The 11,453-nt window shown below is 39.9% G+C and overlaps 1 long non-coding RNA gene across 1 annotated transcript in view; it reads left to right on the top strand.

Annotated features, from left to right (window-relative positions):
• Positions 1 to 233: 233 nt before the first annotated feature.
• Positions 234 to 11,453, top strand: part of LOC133545890 (uncharacterized) — a 74,234-nt gene continuing 63,014 nt past the window's right edge. Inside the window, exons 1-2 of the long non-coding RNA XR_009804935.1 lie at positions 234 to 412; positions 484 to 640. This is a non-coding gene — a long non-coding RNA (uncharacterized LOC133545890). The remainder of the gene's footprint in view (positions 413 to 483; positions 641 to 11,453) is intronic.

Below are 11,453 nucleotides of genomic sequence, written 5' to 3'. Positions count from 1 at the left end.
ATGAATATTTTTTTATTTTTTTATCTCCTTTCTTTTATAAGGCGCACTGGATTATAAGGTGCATTAAAGGAGTCATATTATTATTATTATGTTTTTCTAAATGTTAAAGACTTCCTTATGGTCTACATAACATGTAATGGTGGTTATTTGGTCAAAATGTTGCATAGATTAGTTTTTTTTACATTGACAGCGTCTTCTCCCCTTCATCTTTGTTGTAGCGGTGTAGCGTGGAAGAAGTGTCAAAAGATGGAGCTAACTGTTTTAACGACATTCAGACTTTACTTCAATCAATAACGGAGCAGCATCTCCTCATCCGGAAACAGCAACCGGAAATGTGTCCTGTGAAAAACCGTCCGACCGGAACTCTCATAACTTAAGGTCCTTGTGTGAATAATGTAAACTCACTACACCGGTATGTTTTAACGCTTTCATGGTGAGTTTACTGACAGATATAAGTAATAACTTTACACTACTTTATATTAGAAATGGCAACAGCGGAGGATGAATGTCCCATAACAAGAAGATGGAGGAAAAAGAAGAAGCTTATCGACGATTGTTTCATCATGGACTACAAAGACGGACCCGCACAATTTCACAGGATTTATGCAGATCCTAAATACAGATCAGCAGGTACCAGAAGGTAAGAAAAGTTGCTTTTGCATAATATTGCAAAACAAAACGCCAGATAATATTTCCTACCTTATACACACATCATAATATTACTCGTATGTTGACGCACAGTACAATCCATTAAGTGGTGCGGCTTCGTAGCTTACCAAAGTCGTACTAAAACATTTTGACAGATTTTTGAGCGCCGTGTGTAATGTTCTATATTTTCAATGGAACATTTCAAATGTTGGTGTTGTTTACTTGAGACTTATTGCAATCATAGTGCAGTCTACACGTATCTCTTATGTTTGACTGCCATCTACTGGTCACACGATGTCGTGAGTTCAAACCGAGTCATACCAAGGATTATGAAAATGGGACCCATTACCTCCCTGCTTGGCACTCAGCATCAAGGGTTGGAATTGGGGGTTAATTCACCAAAATGATTCCCGGGCGTGGCCACCGCTGCTGCTCACTGCTCACTTCACCTCCCAGGGGGTGATGGTGATGGGTTCAACGCAGAGGATAATCTCACCAAACCTAGTGTGTGTGTGTGACAATCATTGGTACTTTAACTTTTAAGTTATCATTACACCATGTACCAAATAAAATAGCTTTGAGATGGGTAAGCTCAACCCAACGTATTATTTACATTGGATGCACAGGTTTATAAGGTGCACTGTCCAGTTAATACGGTAAAGGAAGATGTGTGAAGTGTAAAGTAATAAAACTAAGGAAGGAAAATAATTCAAAAGAAGGAACATCAATCCTTAACAAAAACTGGAGCTTCTTTTTCTTCATATTGTTAACTGTCTAGCTGCACACCCTGGAAAGGACTGGCGAGGGCAGAATAATGAATTTAATGACAGTGCAGTGTGAAAGCCGATGTGTTTACTTTGCAAATAAGCAAACACAGTCTCAAAGAAAATATCACCTGCGGAAGCACTTTCTGACAAAACATCTAATTTCGCTGTCCGGCCTCTGAGCCCTGGCTCGGAGGATAAGGATCAATCTTTTCGCCAATTACCAGAGACAAAGTATTACAAGTTTCAATCCAATACCTGCACAGGGATGGACAAAGCCAAAACATTTGTATTAAGTTCGCTGCAAGACCGTTGACAGCGTCCGTCACACATCTTAGCTCGTCGGACCTTCGTATAATAACGACCATGTATTAGCTTGCTAAGTATGAGTCTTGCAGAAATAGAAGTCTCATCATACTAGGTGCCCTTTATGTGATCGTGCAGAAAGATGTGTTGAACATTGATTGATTGATTGATACTTTTATTAGTAGATTGCACAGTTCAGTACATATTCCGTAAAATCGACCACTAAATGGTAACACCCGAATACGTTTTTCAACTTGTTTAAGTCGGGGTCCACGTTAATCAATTCATGCTACCAATAAATACTATCAGCATAATACAGTCATCACACAGGTTAATCATCATAGTATATACATCGAATTATTTACATTATTTACAATCCGGGATGAGGAGCTTTGGTTGATATCAGTACTTCAGTCATCAACAGTTGCATCGACAGAGAAATGGACATTGAAACCGTGTAGGTCTTACTTAGTAGGATATGTACAGCGAGCAGAGAACATAGTGAGTTCATATAGCATAAGAAAAAGTATATACATTAGAAATACATTCGATTATTTATATTAGGTTATTTACAATCCGGAGAGATGGGATGTGAATGGAGCAGGGTACTAGTAAAGGGTTGAAGTTGCCTGGAGGTGTTGTGGTGCATGTACAGTAGATGGCAGTATTGTCCTGTTTAAGAGTGTCACAACATTGCTGTTTACGGCAGACAAACTGCTTTACGGTAGACGAAAACGTGACTGCTGTTGTTGTGTGTTGTTACCACGCTGGGAGGACGTTAATGAAACTGCCTAACAATAACCCCACATAAGAAACCAAGAACTCGCCCTCGATCATTCTACAGTTATAACGTCATTGGGCAGACACGCTGTGTATATTGTGGGAAAGTGGACGTAAAAACAGGCTTTCCTCACTCAGCTCCGCCTGAATTTCGGGAGATTTTCGGGAGAAAATATGTCCTGGGAGGTTTTCGGGAGAGGCGCTGAAATTCGGGAGTCTCCTGGAAAATCCGGGAGGTTTGGCAAGTATGGGTACCGAACCCCACCAGTTTCATATGCGCATTCACCGAACCCTTCTTTAGTGAAAAAAAAAAAAAAAAAAATTCTTAAATTCAAGACAAAGTTATATGTTTTATTTACTGGTCCACAAAATGCACCGTGCATGAACATCATCTTGTTCAAAGAACAAAACCAACACAGTGCATGAACTCACAACAAATTACACACCTGCGAATCTAATGGAAAATTAGAGGGAACATTGGGGGTATCCATAATATGGCGATAGGGAGAAGTTTATATTTACACGATGAGTGTTTCTTGACCGCCGCCGAACCCCTGAGGCCGACTCACCGAACCCCTAGGGTTCCATCGAACCCAGGTTAAGAACCACTGTTCGATTGGGTTCAGGTCAGGAATCTGTGCAGGCCAGTCAAGTTCATTCACACCAGACTCTGTCATCCATGTCTTTATGGACCTTTCTTTGTGCACTGGTGCATAGTCATGTTGGAAGAGGAAGGGGCCCACTCCTAAATGTTCCCACAAGTTTGGGAGCATGGAATTGTCCAAAATGTTTGGTATCCTGGAACATTCAAAGTTTCTTTCACTGCAACTAAGGGGCCAAGCCCAACTCCTGAAATACAACCCCACACCCTAACTCAGGGGTCACCAACGCGGTGCCCGCGGGCACCAGGTAGCCCGTAAGGACCAGATGAGTCACCCGCTGGCCTGTTCCAAAAATAGCTCAAATAGCAGCACTTACCAGTCAGCTTCCTCTATTTTTTTAATTGTATTTATTTACTAGCAAGCTGGTCTCGCTTTGCTCGACATTTTTAATTCTAAGAGAGACAAAACTCAAAAAGAATTTGAAAATCCAAGAAAATATTTTAAAGACTTGGTCTTCACCAAGTTAAATAAATTCATTATTTTTTTTTTACTTTGCTTCTTATAACTTTCAGAAAGACAATTTTAGAGAAAAAATACAACCTTAAAAATGAATTTAGGATTTTTAAACACATACCTTTTTACTTTTTAAATTCCTTCCTCTTCTTTCCTGACAATTTAAATCAATGTTCAAGTAAATTCATCTTTTTTATTGTGAAGAGTATTAAATATATTTTAATTTAATTCTTCATTTTAGCTTCTGTTTTTTCGACAAAGAATATTTGTGAAATATTTCTTCAAACTTATTATGATTAAACTTCCCCAAAAATTATTCTGGCAAATGTAGAAAATGTGTAGAATGAAATTTAAATCTTATTTCAAAGTCTTCTGAATTACTTTTAACATTTTTGTTCTGGAAAATCTAGAAGAAATAATGATTTGTCTTTGTTAGAAATATAGCTTGGTCCAATTTGTTATATATTCTAACAAAGTGCAGATGGAATTTTAACCTATTTAAAACATGTCATCAAAAATATATATTTATTGTGAAAAATAGTTAAGATGATCAGTGTTTCCACAAATATAACTATTATTACTTATTAATAATAACAAAGTTAAAGGTAAATTGAGCAAATTGGCTATTTCTGGCAATTTATTTAAGTGTGTATCAAACTGGTAGCCCTTCGCATTAATCAGTACCCAAGAAGTAGCTCTTGTTTTCAAAAAGGTTGGTGACCCCTGCCCTAACTCCTCCCCTACCAAATTCCACACTCGGCACAATGCAGTTCGAAATGTACCGTTCTCCTGGCAACCGCCAAACGCAGAATATTTAGGAGCGAGGAAATTGCACGACTGGATTTGTTGCACAGGTGGCATCCTATGACAGTTCCACGCTGGAAATCACTGAGAGCGGCCTATTCTTTCACAAATGTTTGTGGAAACAGTCTCCATACCCAAGTGCTTGATTTTATACACCTGTGGCCGGGCCAAGTGATTAGGACACCTGATTCTGATCATTTGGATGGGTGGCAAATACTTTTGGCAATATAGCCCATCTGCTTGTCATTTGGGCTAATGAGTTCCAAGCAAGTGTAGTAATCAAATGCAGAGGAAATTGTGTAATTATATCAGGAGGCGATTATACATTTATATCCATTTATATTCATTGTTACAGCCCTCTGACGCCAGGCTTAACTGCGGTGTCGCCCTCACTGACAACGAGTTTGACACGCCTGATTAATGGAGCGCTGTGATATGAATAAGGCAAGGAAACAGTTAAACGTAGATGTGGGGGGTAAAAAAAATAATATGCTAATATAACATGCCCGTGAGCGAAAAAAATCCCTTACGCTTTACTTAGCTGTTATTCCATCAATCAATATTCATTTGCACAAGTGCAACATCCATGATCAATAAGACCATATTCTCCACCGTGAATTCTGCGTGAAACAACTCAAGCCTTTGGGAAATTAAGACAGTTTTATTAACGAGGGCGTATAAAAGTGAAACCGGTGGACCCCCGTCATTGTTGCGGATGGGGTCTGGTGGCACCGCGTCTCCATCTGGGGCTCGCTTATCGCTCAACGATGGCGGCCGTCTCGCGGCCGTTGTCTCTGCGGGCGTGTTGACGGAAGGAAGGCCTGCCTTCTCAGATAAAGCTCTCCCGCTCAGCAGCCTGCCAAGCTTCTGCTTTTGCTGCAGGACTCGTTAAAAAAAAAAAGAAAATGTAAAAAAAAAAAAGGCCCTCAACTATTAGACATCTTTACATCTACCACTGGTAGAGGACGGTGAATGGGAGTAGAATGCATGATGGAGAGTCATTAAGTTTAGTATTGAGCCTTTAAACTGGGGGTATCCCAACTACGGCCCACATCCAAAATCCGGCCCACCGGAAGTACCAAGTTTAATAAAAACGTATACAGTTGTGATCACAATTATTCCACCCCCACACAATTTTGGTGTTTTAGCAAGTTGGACATTTATTCCGTATTTTGTTTATAGTCATATCAAATAAAGATGTGTCAGATAGACAAATGCAACTTAAATTGTAACACTGTATTTTACAAAATACCAAAAAAGGACATTTTTCTTAATATCTCATTGACAAAATGATTCAACCCCCTAGTTCCATCCATCTTTAGTACTTAGTAGAACACCCTTTGGCAGTAATGACATCCTTCAAACGTGATACATAAGCTTCTTGCAACCATCTACAGGTATTTTAGCCCATTCCTCTTGGGCAAAGGCCTCCAGTTCATTCATATTTCTTGGGCTTGCGTGCTGCAACTGCCTTCTTCAAGTCCCACCACAGCTTTTCTATAGGATTTAGGTCTGGCGACTGTGAACGCCACTCCAGAGTCTTCCAGCCCTTCTTCTGCAACCACTCTGATGTTGATTTGGAGGTATGCTTGGGATCGTTGTCCTGTTGGAAGGTCCAACGTCTCCCAGGCCTCAGCTTCGTCACTGACTTCATGATATTTGCAGCTAATATATCCTGCTAGGAAATAGAATTCATAATGCCTTGAACGCGCTGGAGATTCCCGGTACCTGAGGCAGAGAAACAGCCCCAGAGCATGATTGATCCCCCACCATGCTTAACAGTAGGAAAGGTGTTCTTCTTTTTGTAAGCTTCATTTTTCTCCTCCAGACATAACGTTGATTCATAGGCCCAAAGAGTTCCAGTTTTGTCTCATCACTCCATAGAACAGTTTCCCAAAACCTTTGGGGTTTGTCCAGATGATTTTTGGCATACTGGAGTCTATTTTTCTTGTGCCTGGTAGTCAGAAGTTGGGTGCGCCTGGGAGTTCTGGTATGGACGCCTTCATCTCGTAGTGCGCGCCTTATTGTCTGGGACGAAACCTGCGTTCCCCCCTCTGCAATGTCCTGTTGTAGTACCTCAGCTGTTACCCGGGGGGTTTTCACCACTGTACGCTTCAAATACCGGACAGCAGTTGCACACAGCATCCTCTTTCTACCACGCCCAGGTAGTGTTTCCACTGTGCCTTTAGCTTTAAACTTGCGAATTATGCTCCCAACTGTGTCTCTTGGAATGTGTAATGTCTTTGCTATTTTCTTATATTCATATCCTTTCTTATGAAGAGAAATTACCTCCTCTCTTGACTTCTTTGACCACTCCCTGGACTTCACCATGTTAAAAATACACCATTGACCATCTACAAGAAGCTGAGCGTCATAGTCTTTTTCAATCAGTTTAATTGTTGTTCGTTATGGTTCTAATCACATCTACAAGTGTTTTCAACACCTGATTGAAAAGACCTTATTCAAATTCTGTTCTTAAGAGTTATGATCTTCAAGGGGTTGAATAATTTTGTCAATGAGATATTAAGAGAAATGACACTGTTTGGTATGTTACAAAAGATAATGTTGTAATGCAGCCCTTTGAGACACTAGTGATTTAGGGCTATATAAGTAAACATTGATTGATTGATTGATTGATTGATGAATCAAGTTGCATTTGTCTATTTAATGCATCTTTATCTGATATGACTATAAACAAAATACGGAATAAATGTCCAACTTGCTAAAACACCAAAATTGTAATAATAATAATAATAATAATTTTGATCACAACTGTAGTATTTTTTTTTTCTTAATTGTTAGTTTTTTTAAATATGTCCTTTCTAATCCTTCTCAGGCAAATCATATTGTCGAAAATGCATTTCCCATCGATAACGTGACATCTAGTGCGCACTCTTTCAGTCAACTAGTGCCGCATACAGTGCTCGATACCGGGTACAGGGGAATATACGTTAGGTAAATTCCCCTAACGAGCAAGGAAACCTGCGAAATAGGCTTGTAGAGATGATATATACACATACAGTAGGACAAAAAAGTATTTAGTCAGCCACCGATTGTGCAAGTTCTCCCGCTTAAAATGATGACAGAGGTCTGTAATTTTCATCATAGGTACACTTCAACTGGGAGAGACAGAATGTGAAATCCAGGGAATTCACATTGTAGGAATTTTAAAGAATTTATTTGTAAATTATGGTGGAAAATAAGTATTTGGTCAACCATTCAAAGCTCTCACTGATGGAAGGAGGTTTTGGCTCAAAATCTCGCGATACATGGCCCCATTCATTCTTTCCTTAACACGGATCAATCGTCCTGTCCCCTTAGCAGAAAAACAGCCCCAAAGCATGATGTTTCCACCCCCATGCTTCACAGTAGGTATGGTGTTCTCGGGATGCAACTCAGTATTCTTCTTCCTCCAAACACGACGAGTTGAGTTTATACCAAAAAGTTCTATTTTGGTTTCATCTGACCACATGACATTCTCCAGATCCTCTGCGGTATCATCCATGTATCCATTTTGGTATAAACTCAACTCGTCGTGTTTGGAGGAAGAAGAATACTGAGTTGCATCCCAAGAACACCATACCTATTGTGAAGCATGGGGGTGGAAACCTGCTAAGGGGACAGGACGATTGATCCGTGTTAAGGAAAGAATTAATTATTTTATGCCAAAACCTCCTTCCATCAGTGAGAGCTTTGAATGGTTGACCAAATACTTATTTTCCACCATAATTTACAAATAAATTCTTTAAAATTCCTTCAATGTGAATTCCTGGATTTTTTTTCACATTCTGTCTCTCACAGTTGAAGTGTACCTATGATGAAAATTACAGACCTCTGTCATCATTTTAACTGGGAGAACTTGCACAATCGGTGGCTGACTAAATACTTTTTTGCCCCACTGTATATATGTATATGTATATAGTGCAGCACAGTGGAACAGGGGTTAGTGCATGTGCCTCACAATACGAAGTAGTCCTGAGTTCAATCCCGGGCTCGGGATCTTTCCGTTTGGAGTTTGCATGTTCCCCGTGACTGTGTGGGTTCCCTCCGGGTACTCCGGCTTCATCCCACTGCCAAGGACATGCACCTGGGGACAGGTTGACTGGCAACACTAAATCGGCCCGAGTGTGTGATATCTAATATTTTGATATTGTCCAACTCTTAATTACCGATATCAACCAATACCTATATATACAGTCGTGGAATTAGCACATTATTTTGCCTAATTTTGTTGTGATGCCCCGCTGGATGCATTAAACCAGGCGTGCCCACACTTTTTCTGCAGGCGAGGTACTTTTCAATTGACCGAGTCGAAGGAATCTAACTCATTCATGTATATTATTTATGTAAGAGACGTTTTTGTTAACACATTAAAGGTGTTAAATGATAATACAAGCATGTTTAACACATATAGATTCCTTTGTTTCATGAAGACAAGAATTCAAGTTGGTGTATTACCTGATTCTGATGACTTGCATTGATTAGAATCAGACTGTAGTGCTGATAACTTCCACATTTTCGAATGGAGGAGAAAAAAAGTCCTCCTTTCTGTCCAATACCACATGAAAGTGTTTAGTTTTTGGCATCTCATTCGTCCAGCTTCCGTACTCGTTTTTATATATTTTGCAAGAAATACATTGACGGCAAACTCCGTAGCTTGCTATCTTGTGCAAGCTAGCTTTCTGAGAGTCTTATTTTGTTAGCACAGGCAGGATGAAGCAGGGCTTTTATTGTGAAGACAGCAACTGTGCAGTTTGTCTTTAGGGTTTTGACAGCAGGTACGGCGCGAAAGTGTTGAAAAAAAAAGTTTTTCTCGCCCTCCTCTCGATCATATTTTCTTAATAATGATCTTGCAGCAGCCAGCATCATCTCAGAAGACCCTCGGGTGCCGTGAATGTCAATCAAGTGACGAAAGTGACGTCGTTGTAACGATTGATGATCACAAATGTTTAGGTTTATTTTTTTAATGCTTGGTTTGCGATCGACTTGCAGATCCTCCACGATCGACCGGTAGCTCGCGATCAACGTAATGGGCACACGTGCATTAAATAATGTAAAAAGGTTTTCCAAAATAAATCAACTCAAGTTAAGGAAAAAAAAAATGCCAACATGGCACTGCCATATTTATTATTGAAGTCACAAAGTGTATTTTTTTTTTAACATGCCTCAAAACAGCAGTTTTGAATTTGGGAGAGTCTCTACCTGAGAGAGCATGAGGAGGTTGAGGTGGGCGGGGTTGAGGTAGGGGGGGGTGAGGTGTAGTAGGGGGGTGTATATTGTAGCGTCCCGGAAGAATTAGTGCTGCAAGGGGTTCTGGGTATTTGTTATGTTGTGTTTATGTTGTGTTACGGTGCGGATGTTCCCCCGAAATGTGTTTGTCATTCTTGTTTGGTGTGGGTTCACAGTGTGGCGCATATTCGTAACAGTGTTAAAGTTGTTTATAAGGCCACCCTCAGTGTGACCTGTATGGCTGTTGACCAAGTATGCATGCATTCACTTGTGTGAAAAGCCTTATATATTATGTGACTCAGCCCGCACGCTAAGGCAGTGCCTTTAAGGTTTATTGATGCTCTGTACTCTTCCATACGTCGGTGTACACAGCGGCGTTTTAAAAAATAATAAATTTTACTTTTTGAAACCTATACCGATAATTGTCGATATTATATTTCAAAGCATTTATCGGCCGATAATATTGGCATTCCGATATTATCGGACATCTGTAATTTTTTTCTCTCAATCTAGCCCCTGAGTGAAAATATTTGCCCAGCTCTGGACTAAAGTGATCCACAAAAATTGTTTTTTTTTCTGAAAAGTTTACAAACTGAGCAAAAAACTCCCTGGATACTGGGGTTCTATGGGAAGTACAACCCGACCAGCCCCGTGTCGTTGCTGCAGAACCTGTAAACTCCGACTGAAACGTCTTCTTTCGGGCTGGTAAAGAAAGCCTTCAGGGGTGCTTTTCAATGCGACCATACCGAAGAGAGACCAACGACAAACGAGGAGATGATAGGCCTTTACTGTATATAATCAGCTCATTTAATCGATTGTTTTTTTTAATGAGGAGAATTATTGATGTAATGTCGGCCGCCGATAATACCGGACATCCCTACATTTAACTCCGAGTAGTCCGCCCACATCATCACTTTCTACAGTACATGGCAGTCAAATATCAGTGGACATCAGTCGTAGGAATGCTTGGAGACAATTGAGTGCGATAACCCCAGCCCTTGTCCATTGTCATTTATAGGCCGTTTTATCTTGACGTCAAGATCTATGGCTTTTTTTTTTTTTTTTTACAAGCGTTGCCATCGCTGAACTCACTTTACTATTGCTTAGGGGCTTGTAAAATACTCCACGTGAGAGAGCCGGAGCCACGCAAAGAGCTGAACTTGCATAAGACAGCTGTAAACACAAACAGTCGTAAAAGGCGAAGAGTCATTATTAGCACAGGTCCTGGATTGATGGCTCCGCTTGCATGCTGATTATTTTTGCCGCGTGGCAAAGTAAGCACAGCGCCCGGCGGTCACGTCACTGGAACGTATCCTGCTTCAAAACGGGTCATCAAGGGCAACCACGGATGCGTCATTGGCATTATCATAAGCCATAGTGGCAGGGGCAGGGCCTGCAGCTAATTGTTTGATAAATATTCTAAAAGTATGACAAAAAAAACATAGACAAATGCAATAAAAAAGCAAAAAGGTGAAATGTAAGAAGGAAAAAGTTGCAGTGTTGAGTCTAATAACACAAATATGCCAAGCAGGCAGTAATTTTCTTTAAAAAGGTCAATGCTCATAAAATAATAATGAATCCAAATCAATAATGTTGATTTTGTTTGATTAAAATACTTCACATCAAATATTCTTCTTTAAAATAAATAAATATTGCATGTTTTGTATGTTTGCCAAAAAAAAAACAGTTTTTATGACAAAAAATGCATAAAACAAAAACATGAAGAAATGATTAAAATGTACAAATCGACAGAAATTGCTCTAGAAAGGAAGCTAAAAGTAAAACAAAAGTGTTCGACTTATTTTGA

This window comes from Nerophis ophidion, linkage group LG29, assembly GCF_033978795.1.
Source record: "Nerophis ophidion isolate RoL-2023_Sa linkage group LG29, RoL_Noph_v1.0, whole genome shotgun sequence".
Classification (NCBI taxonomy): domain Eukaryota; kingdom Metazoa; phylum Chordata; class Actinopteri; order Syngnathiformes; family Syngnathidae; genus Nerophis; species Nerophis ophidion.
This window is presented reverse-complemented; position numbering and strand designations above follow the sequence as displayed.